The sequence below is a fragment of the Phlebotomus papatasi genome, chromosome 2, assembly GCF_024763615.1.
Source record: "Phlebotomus papatasi isolate M1 chromosome 2, Ppap_2.1, whole genome shotgun sequence".
In the NCBI taxonomy this organism is placed as follows: domain Eukaryota; kingdom Metazoa; phylum Arthropoda; class Insecta; order Diptera; family Psychodidae; genus Phlebotomus; species Phlebotomus papatasi.
In genome coordinates this window covers 21,593,926-21,605,363 of record NC_077223.1, presented here as the reverse complement: position 1 = coordinate 21,605,363, position 11,438 = coordinate 21,593,926, and positions in this window count along the sequence as shown.

The window sequence follows — 11,438 nt, the reverse complement described above, 5'->3', positions numbered from 1 at the left end:
AAAAATATATAGAATTTTAAGAAACATAAGGACCCAGAGACTCAGGCTGATTCTCGAGAATATTATATAATATTTAATGTGTAAAATTTCCCATTAAGGGTTTATTCCAGAATGTAATACACGGCTTATGTTCATCGATATGAGGTCCTTTACATAAATTTCTTTTAGCTAATCTTCTACTGCCAAATTTTAAAGTTCCAATATTCTCGAGGATCAGTCTGAGTCTATTTGGGTTCTAAGTTACTCTATCCCAAATTTCCAGATATCCTGAGTATGATACATATTTATACCCTGTGTAATAATTAATAGCTCAACTGCGACAAAATCTTTTTGGTCAGTAAAAAATTTGAATTGGTCAGTAAAAAGTTCAAATTGATTGGTCAGTAAAAAATAAAATATTAGTCATTAAAAAATCAAAATCGGTCAGTAAAAAATAAAATATGGTCAGTAAAAAATAAAATATGGTCAGTAAAAAATTAAATATGGTCAGTAAAAAACTTTTAAATAAATCAGTAAAAAATTAAATTTGGTCGGTAAAAAATCAAATTTGGCCAGTAAAAAATTAAATATGCTCAGTAGAAATCTTTTAAAAAATCGAAAAAAATTAAATCCGGTCAGTGAAAAATAAAATTTGGTCGGTGTAAAGTCAAATTGATCAGTAAAAAAAATCAAATTTAGTCAGTAAAAATAAGATTTGGTCTTAAAAAATAAAATTTTGTCAGTAATAAATAAAATTAGGTCAGTATAAAATAAAAATTTGGCCAGTAAAAAATTAAATTCGGTCAGAGAAAAGTTAAATTTGGTCGGTAAAAAGTCAAATTTGGTCAGTAAATTTTTTTAAATCAGTAAAATGTGAAATTTAATCAGTGGACAATTAAATATGATCAGTGAATAATAATTTAGTCAATAAAAAACTAAAAGGAAATCAATAAAATTTGAAACTTTGCAAATCCGGATAAAAAATATTGCACATTTCGTATTGCGGAAACTTCGTATTTTAGCACATTTCGTTACTTCACCATTTCGTATTTCATATTTCGTCTTTCCTAAATTTTGTACAAAAATTAAACAGGTGCTACTGATAAATTCTCAAAGCACAGAAAATTTCCCTTTGCCTCAACAGACGATACAGATAACCTCCCGAAGTACAGAAAATTTGATATTTTACTGACCATGTTCATTATTTTTTACAGACCATTTTTTATATTTTATCGATCAAATTTCATTTCTTACTGATCAATTTTGATTTTTTACTGACCAAATTTGATTTTTTACTGACCATATTTGACTTTTTACCGACCAAATTTGACTTTTCTCCGACCGAATTTGATTTTTTACTGACCAAATTTTATTTTATACTGACCAAATTTAACTTTTAACCGACCAAATTTGACTTTTCTCCTACCGAATTTGATTTTTTACTGACAAGATTCCTTTTTTTACTGACCATATTTTATTTTTTACTGACCGTATTCTTTTTTTTTACTGACCGTATTTGATTTTTTTACTGACCAAATTTGACTTTTTACTGACCAAATTTAATTTTTTAAAGTTTTTTGCTGACCATATTTAATATTTCACTGACCATATTTTATTTTTAACTGACCACATTTGATTTTTTACTGACCGAATTTAATTTTTTACTGACCAAATTTAATTTTTTACTGACCAAAAAGTCGTAGCCCTCAACTACTAAACAAAATAGTTTTGAATATTTTTACTCTATGGTATTAATATTGAAAATACTTGGTTCTATATTACTTTAACATTATTTTAGCTAGGTTCCTGCGTCTAAATACCCATGGCTAAAAATCTAGGCTTATAGAACTTGGCATAGTGCACAATTTGCTGTGCCATTAAGCTTTATTTAATGGTTCAACCATCAATATAGTGAATTCTTGAATGAAACAAAAGTATTTCGAGCGTTCTGGATCCCGTTTCAACGTTGAAGTATCAGACTACCTAAATAGGTATATCTACTCAATATATTCACACTTCTTTTTACAATTAATAATTTCTAAGGTAATATTTTTATGATAGGTTCTACAAAATTGAATAACTCTCTGAATAAGTATTTTAAGTACACCACTAACAGTTAAGGGTGCTACTGTTACGTGAACCGATCTTCTTATAACACTTAACCTTAAATATCTTAACTCTGAAGCAATGTGTAATATCAAGATCTGAATTTTGTCAATATGTATATCATATGCACAAAATCTGATTAAGATTTAAATGTAAAAATTGCATTTTTACTATTTAAATTGAAAATTCCTATATTACATTCTAGAAATTACAAATCTAAATGAAATTTCAGATTGAGATACAAATCTACAATAAGCTGATAATGGTTTATCGCTGGTATTTATGAATAGTTTTGCAATATTTCCAATGTAATTGCATCATGATGTAACGTATTACCATTATATTCTGTCCAATATGTCCCATTTCTATTCAATTGAATTCTAAATGTAAAGCTCTACGTGACACCAAAGCGTAGCAAATCCTTTCATATTCAATAGACATCCTGGTGGTTATTTCAAGAACGCTTGAATGTATCTATTTCAGAGTGAATACCAAAGGTATGTGCTAGTAGAAATACCATAAATATCAAGACGGTCCAAGAAGACCATCTTGGCTTAGTTGTGATTTGCGATGAGATTTCAGGGAAACTTTCGTCCCCAAAGGAGTTAGGTGCGAATTCTACAAAATTCCACCCACTCCGGGAAGGTTTTCCAGTGTGATGTAACCTTCTGGGCTGAGCGCCAAAGCTGCAGGGCATGACCAGGAATTTGTGTTGATGCACCAGCTTCTTCTTGTGCATGAAAGTGGGTGGCTTATGGTATCAATAAGGAGTTTGTCTGTTGGCAGGATACAATCTTTGAAAAAGGTGCAACACACACTTTTCATCACGCTAAATCGACGGGTCTATCAGGCAGACTTCCGAGCCATGCAACAACGCCATATACCCCATTCAATTCTATCATCCAGACATGCAATTTTCTTGGAAAAGTCCACATCATGTTGGTGAATGCCAAAAAATCTCTCTTGCACACTGTCAATTGCAACTACATTCTTCTGTTGCCCCATTAGCTTTATTGGATGCTAAATTATATAAGTAGCCTGATAGAACTCTTCAGGAATTTGAAGATTAAAGGGTATTTTGCATGAAAGAGCGAAAGAGAAACTGTCATCAAATAGATCTTCTACAAAGATTCTTAGTCTGAATAACATGTATTAACATTTTAAGAGAAAATATTTGCAAAAGGAGGTTTTATAATCGAATTTGCTTGAAAAGACCTAATCTATTAATTAGATTACCTAGAAAGATAATTTTTCAAGGCAGCTATGCTTTTTTCATGCTCCCATATGTTTTAGTAATAACTTTATAAACAAGTGAAGTGTTTTCACATTGTTGTGTCAAAATCTATTAAAATTCCTTTACGGATTTTTTGGAATTTTAAATCATATGTATGTTTGAATAGTGTAAATTTGAGTAACTTAATTGGAACCTTTAGAATCTTGCTTTATTGGGAATTTTACACAACCTCAAATGGGACCTAAAATATATCCGATAATAAATATATAGTCCTTTATTTTTATTTATGCATTTTTCATAATACAATCTCAACTAGATATAGATTTTAACGAGATCCGAATAATGGAAAAATAAATTTTAGAAAATTTGAGGTCGAATATTTCTAAAACTAAACTACTTTAGAGTAGAGTCCCGCTGTAGGCCATCGCTCTATAATCCACAATTTATCGACCGTTGATTTCAAATCACTGAGGTTATGTTTTTTATTACGCGACATGCAATGTTGTCATAATTATTTTAATATTTTTGGCAAACTTTATTGAGTAGTTGTGATAATTGTGATCCATAATGAAGACAGCGAGGACAAGTACCACAATCGCAAAGAAAGTGGAAGCCGTCGAGCAATTTCAATACTAAAAGTCGTTGATAATTTTAAAAAATGACATGGACTATAGTGCGACCCAAGTGTCAAATCTGGAACCAAATATGGACTATAGCGAGACTCTACTGTAGTACTATTTATTTTAAATAAACACCTATCTTCCTATTCCCTGAAATATTTATCAACCTGATACAAATATTTTTCTACAAATTATACGCAACGAAAAATATTATTCGATGGCTAATTCTGCCTCGATTTCCCCTAGGTCGCATCCATTCCCATTCTCCTATCCCCGACCCTTACTATAACAAAATTGACCGGACTCTGCCTCTAATTTTTATTTTATTAACGGATTTTCTAAATGCCAAATAAAAATTTAAATTTCAAATTCATTTTCAATTTCAATTTACATTTGATAGAAAGAATTAGTAGGGGAGACTGGGGCAAAAAGTCACAAATCGAAAATATCAAAATTCATTATATGCCAAGATAAATAAAATAGCGGCTTATTTTTTTCATAGATAGCTTCCATAGACCTTCTTCGATGTTGTATGTTCCTTAGAATTCGAACACAGAATTTAGAAAATAAAAAATAGCAAAATTTTTAGCTCTATTTTTAAAATATTTTCCTTGAAGAATATATCAATTATTACTTACTTATAACTCAAAATTTATGCACTGATGATTATTTCCTAAATGCTTTGGATTCTTTGAATACGAAACCGCTATATATTTTAGAATTTTACAAAGATTCTTCTCTCAAGAAATCTTTTTATTAAGAACGACCACTTTGGGTAAAAAGTAGCAAAAGGTATGGAGCAAAAAGTAAGAAAAACCAAAACAATTTATGATGTATCACGTCAATGCCATGTGTCGCTGTTTGTTGTTTGCATTGGTCAAACGATTTGCAGTCTTTTATGCGTTTTTTCTAATATAGCTTGAAAAGCGTTTTATCGTTCAGATAGAGACAACGGTGATTTACAAAGGCGTAGATGAATAAATTTCCTATGAAAATACATTATCTAGATATTTTTTTAAATTTACGGAATCCCGTAACAAAGCGAATCAAAATCTGATAATATTCCATGCCTGATACTATTTGCCCCAGCATTTTTGAGAATGGTCACAAAATTACTTTATAGGAAACGGCTCGATAATTGTGTTTCCTTACAAAATAGAGGAAAATCACTTTCACAAAGTTGTAGAGAGGTAAATTCCCTATAAAACATCGCTAATTAGAAATTTCTGGGGCGTTCGGGTAGTTTGTAAAAAAATAAAATATCCGTTTTGTGACTTTTTGCCCCAGTCTCCCCTAAGATTTCAGTATAAAAGAGTAACGGTGCTATCACACTAGGATTTTTCACAATTAAATTTTAAATTGAATTCAGCAAATTGAGCATTAAAATTGCTTGAATCACTTGAAATTTTTCATAGCCAGGACACATTTTTGCGAGAAATTTACTAAATTAGATTTTGTTACATTATTAGAAAATGAGTGAGTCCAGTGATGAGGAAGAAATTTTCCTTTTATGTAGGATACATGTTCAATAAAAATGTGTCTCAAGGTAAAAGGAAGAAATTGTGGGCCAGAAAATGGATCCAAGAGAGATCTGCTCACGAATTCATTGAAAAATGTATGATGATATCGCAACTGGTGAGTTTTTTGGACACAACAATTTTCTTCGTATGGTTACTGAAGAATTTGAAGAACCATTTCACATAGTTGGACCTCATTTGCAGAAAGAAACAACAAAAATAAGTGTGCCTATATCGCCTGGAATTGGAATTGTTGAGCAATTTTAACATTTTAGGGGAATGCTGGCATGGTTCGCACAGAGTGAACCTTCAAACAACGCAAATTTTCTCTTTATTTGTAAAGAGCTAGTTCATCATTTCTTAGCCATAAGACAGACAATTATTAACCTCATGATACGAGACGATAAATGGTAAGTCAGCTCTTTGCAAACATAGAGAAAATTCGCATCGTTTGAAGGTTCACTTTGTGCGACCATGCCTACATTCCCCTAATTTGCTGAGTTAAAATTAATTTGAGCAACCACATTTATGCTATTTTAGCATATTTAAACATGTTTTGGTGGGCCAAGTATTAGTTTATATCAATAAATAAACGAGAATCTATTAATTCAAATGATTTTTAATGCAAAATAATGCATAGGAACAATTCATCTGAAAATTAAATTGAATTTACAAATTTAAAAAAATCCTAGTGTGATAGTACGGTAAGAGAAGCTAAAATTTTAATCGATTGAACTTCACTAAATTGAAAAAGTATGCCAGGCCATTAATAAACAATTCTCAAGTTTTTTTTTGGTCAAAAATTACCTTGTAACGACCCACCAACATCTAGAAAAAATTAAAAATTAATTTATGCTCTTCAAAATGATCTGCGTAGTATTCCTGTGTATTACATTTTCCCCTTAATTCTCAATGTTAATGTTTAAGGGTTTAAGAGAAAAATAATATTTATTTTAAAATAGTTACCAGACTCATACAAAGCTTTACATAGCTTTGACATTAATTAATTAAACGGAAAATATGAAAAAAAAACTAAAATTATGCTGAAAATATAAACACTAACATTTATAAAAGCATCCAACTGTCAACTTTGCTAATTTTGTGTGTAGTGTGATGGACATTCTAACAGAAAAAACATCCCACCTGAGGCCAAAATGCAATATTTTTGTGCACTTCACGTGAGTAATTAGTAGTTTACATCTCAATTAGTTTTTCCACATCCAACTCCATAAATTTACCCGCAAAAGTGTTATGCCTAGGTGGGGAAAATTGCCAGGGAAGTGGAAAGCACAGTGAAAAAAATGGGGTTTTTCCATTAAAAGTTTTATATGTGCGACAGCCTCCAAACACTGAAAAACTACTATCAGATCTAATTAAAAACTTTCACCGTGTGCAAAATCACTAGAGAAATTGTTTGTTTCCTCTGTTATTTTTTAGATGTTAGAATTCCAGAGAAATATCCCTGAAATACGAAAAAAAATCCGAATATTTTTTTGGGGGGTACATATGAATTTTACTTATAAATCTTCATGAATGTACAAGTGATCGAAAATTTGATCTAAATCATTTATACGTTTAAAAAATACTACAGTAGACTCTCTCTCAATTGGGTATATGGGGCAAAATGTCATCCGGTTTAGCGGTAGAATTGAGCGTCAAAGCCTTTGTGAATTCCACAAAAAGCGCTCAATTATAAAGAATCACGATAAAATAGGAAGAACTGCAGCGAATTTGATCGAATTAGCTTCATAATTAAACGTGAAAATTGTCAACAAAATTTTGCGCCCGATTGAGAATGAGCCGATTGAGCGAGAGTCTACTGTACTAGAATTTATGGATTATATGGAAGTTGTTAAGTATCGTAGATATATCGGAAATATGTTGTGTCTCTCTGTATTTTAATCTTGATTGTATTTAATCAGAATTAATCTCAAAATGTCGTAACGTTTTATGTCCTAATCACCCTCCTTCAGACGATTTCTGAGAAATGTCGTCACGCTGTTTGTCCGTCTATTCGTCTGTCCGTCCGGCTGTCGCCAGCTTTAGAGGACAAACGGTGAGAGATAGCGACTTGGGACTTTCGGAACCTCCCCATAAGTCGACCCAAGGATCGTTAACATGCCCCTGATTTTTCCCCACCCCTCCACTTTCCCTCCAAAACCATGTTTTTTTTTTGGGATTGCTCGAAAACGCGTCGTGCGATTTTTTCATTTTTGGATATGTTTTAGAGATTACCCAGGCGGATATTTATATTTGCAAAAATACCGTTGAATCATTCCTAATAACGGTTTTTCAAGATCAAAGCTTTAAAGGGCTCTAGGGTGCGTATTTATCAACCGAATGGGGTCATATTTGGGCTCGTTGGAAGGGTCTTGAGAGTCCTGGCAAGCCTGAACCGATTCCAATCGGTTTTGAATCGGTAATGATCCGGTTCATAACCGATAAATAATTTTTGTCTGAAAATCAATTCAATTGCTTTTAAAACCATTTTGAGGGGTCTTTTGAGAAATTTATGAATCGGTTCAAATCGGTTGAGAACCGGTAAACGGTAAATGATGGGAAAGTCCTTTTGAGGTATAGCATCTAAGTCACGAGTTCGAGCATTTCGCAAAGCCTGGGACGCTTTGCCATCCCTTCTTAATAATATTTTAGAAGATTTTTCCGCCAAACAACGGCAAAATAGTGATCGTATCGGTGGCAAAGCTTCCCATGCTTTGCAGAATGTTCGAACACGTAATTTAGATACTATCAAAAGTTCCTTTACATTACTTACGGCTAACTGGTTCACAACCGATTTAAACCAATTCATAAATCAATGAAAAGATGCTCCAAACACCTTCCTTGTTTTAGGCGGAACAGCAAATTTCCCACGAAATCTGTTTGAAATAACAGCTTTCTGAAACTATCTCATTTTTTTTTGCGAAATAGTTCATGTGTTGTTTAATGTAGAATCCTTTTCGTAAAGTTCCTTGGTTTCATTAATCCTATGTAGAAGATTTGTCTTTTGACACCTTAATTGACGAAAGAGTGATTCTGCTGCAAAGTGACACAAGAAAATCTTCTCACAGAGAGTTTCAAATTTCGTTTTTATTACTTAAAAACATGTTCAACACTTTCAATAGAACAAGCTTTTCCCTAATATCGAGTTACAGTGGTAGTGAAATTCATGCCATTTGATCTTATTATGTTAGAAAGTCTTGTATTATTCAAAGGAAACTATCTAGTGCAGATATTTCCACTTATAGGGGAAAATGGAGCACTACCGCCTCTTTTGAAAGATGCAAATTTGACTAGATTTTCCAAGAAAAGCGTGAATTTTAGGAAAATATTGCATACCTCATGTTATAGCCTCGAGTATACGCTACACATGTAAATTGATGTGAAACTTGTGAAATAATTAAATTTTCTAAAAAAATGAATATTGTCTTGATTGCTTAATGTTACTATGTATTTCTCGCTTCTTACCATACAGGGTAAAGGCTCATAATTTTGGACACTCTGCTTATAAGCATTGATGTTCCAAGTTTGAAGTGCGATATTTTCAATACTAATTAATTTTTTTTTGTTACTCTCTTTTCCAAAGGGATGTTCAGAAACTTGGATAGCTATTTGTCGTCTGTTTTTTTTACTAAAATAAGTCTCAATACGTTTAAAAATGAATTGATATGTAGAGGTGAATTTGACTCGAATTTTGGACAACTTGGTTATTAATTAGGACAACTTGGCTGTAAATTTGGACAGCTAATCCGCCTCAACAGGATGCCCATTGTTCTTCATTTCAAGAACCAATCTTACCAAGTCCTCTTCCTGTTCATGTAAGGGAAACGTAGAATGACACAAGAAGCCCGGAAACTTTCCATATCATTCATTAAAGTGAGTTGACTTCGGTACTCCAAGTACGAACGGATTCGCTCATCCCCCGGCCTTTCCGGGAGCCTTTCAAGGCTTTTCTCGCTACATTTCTTTCGTAGAGATGATGCTCCTTTGTTTCTCCAGGCATTTGTCCAACCTAGTCATCACAAAAGCTAAAACTTCACGAAATTTCGTGAGAAAAACACCTGTCCAAAATAAGGAGCATCACCTCACTGGTGAATGTCTTAGAAAATTTCCCCATTTTTCACACGAAAAACGTAATGCAGGTCAATTCAACAAGTCACTATAAATGTGAATCAACGCAATATTCTATGAATATTTAATAATATCACTGAAAAACGACGAGAAAAAATTGTTAGTACTTCATCACAGCTAAATAAGACTGAAGTAAACACGAAGTTCTGTAATATTTCTCATAAGCAATTCCTCGCACTGAATTTTCAACAAAGCAATTTCAACTCAAATCATATACAAAATTTAACGTATTTAGTTTTAAAATCTTTCAAAAAAAAAAACAAATATTTAGATATAATTCATTATTCATCAAATATTGGAATAAAAATCCATAATTTTAATCAATTTATTTTTAGTGTCCAATTTTATCCTCAAAGTGTCCAAATTTAAAAACTGTCCAAAATTATGAGCCTTTCCCCTATCCGGGGTTCTATCGAATACTTTATGGGGCACCAATAAACACTTCTTTTTAATCACTCATAAATGTTGTTTTGAGCTTTCTCCAACACAGTTCCTAATAATAAAGAAGTCACAAAAAGAAACACTGCAATATGTTTATTGAAGCAGGAATGACGGACTAAAAAATATAGCGAATACACTTTTTCAATGAATTTTACTAACAGACCAATAGACTTTTTATTGGTAAACAGCGGAAAATATTTTACGTAAAATCTAATTTTCCCCACTCCAATCCTTGTCCCAAAACTTACTTATTCAACGCAAAAGTAAGTTCGTGAAACGATATTGCTGCTGTATCTCAAATTAAATTCAGAGTATTGTAAATGAATTTAAATTCCAGAAATTCTATTAAAAAAAGTAGAAGAAAAAGAACAAAAAGAAGAAATAATTTACCATTAAAACTACGCTCACGACATCTACTAGTATGAAAGTTTCTACGAATTATTCATGTAGGTATCGTTCTCTGAAATTTAATAGATAATTAATAAAATCACAGTGTTCTGAGCTACGCTATCTGGTAATGCCCCAGTTTTCCCTAAGAATACTGTGATAGTGTAAAATGTTAGAATTCACTTCACCTTTTTCACCTCAATTAAATATGATACGTGTATGCGAAATACCAAAGGAATTATCTCTGACACACATATACGACACAGTTGATACATATTTCTCAAGTCGTCAGTGAAGTCCCATATTTTTCAAGATTCGAAATATACTTACAAAAGAATGAGATAGTCTGAACCTAAACCACCTAAACCATAAAATAAAAATTTACAGCAATTCAATTAAATAAATAATGTCTGATATTTAATTAAATTTTACTCCATGTCCCTTAATAAATCGTTTACTTTGAATAAATGAAACAAGTTTATATTTTCTCAGAGAAAGTCTGAATGAACGTTTGAATACAATATTTTATTTTTTACAATCTACTCCATTACAATGCCCACAATTATTTCATATCTACTATAAGATTATCGACCTAGTAAAAGTCTTGGAAGTTCGGAATTGTTGGATGCAAAATATGACATTGCTTTCCTGATTACACATGGTTGAAGTCGTGTTATACACTTAGTAACATCAATATTAGGAGAGCATAGGCAGGATTTCAAAGTAAGGCAACATAATCGTGATAGATTTAATATATCGCAAAATTTAGGCACATATTCACACAATAATCCCGGGGCATCTTTCTCAGAATGTATGCCCTCTACTGCTAAGACCAACAAAACACTTAAAAGCACTAATATCTTCATTCTAAGAATTCTCGGCAACTGTTGATTTGTACTTAGGAAGTTCAAGATTTTATGTATTTTCCAACAATATCCCGATTTACATATTAAAAATTCAAAGATTACTTATCAGTAAAACAACACAAATTTAATTTTCAATGCATTCAAATTAGTGTATTAACAC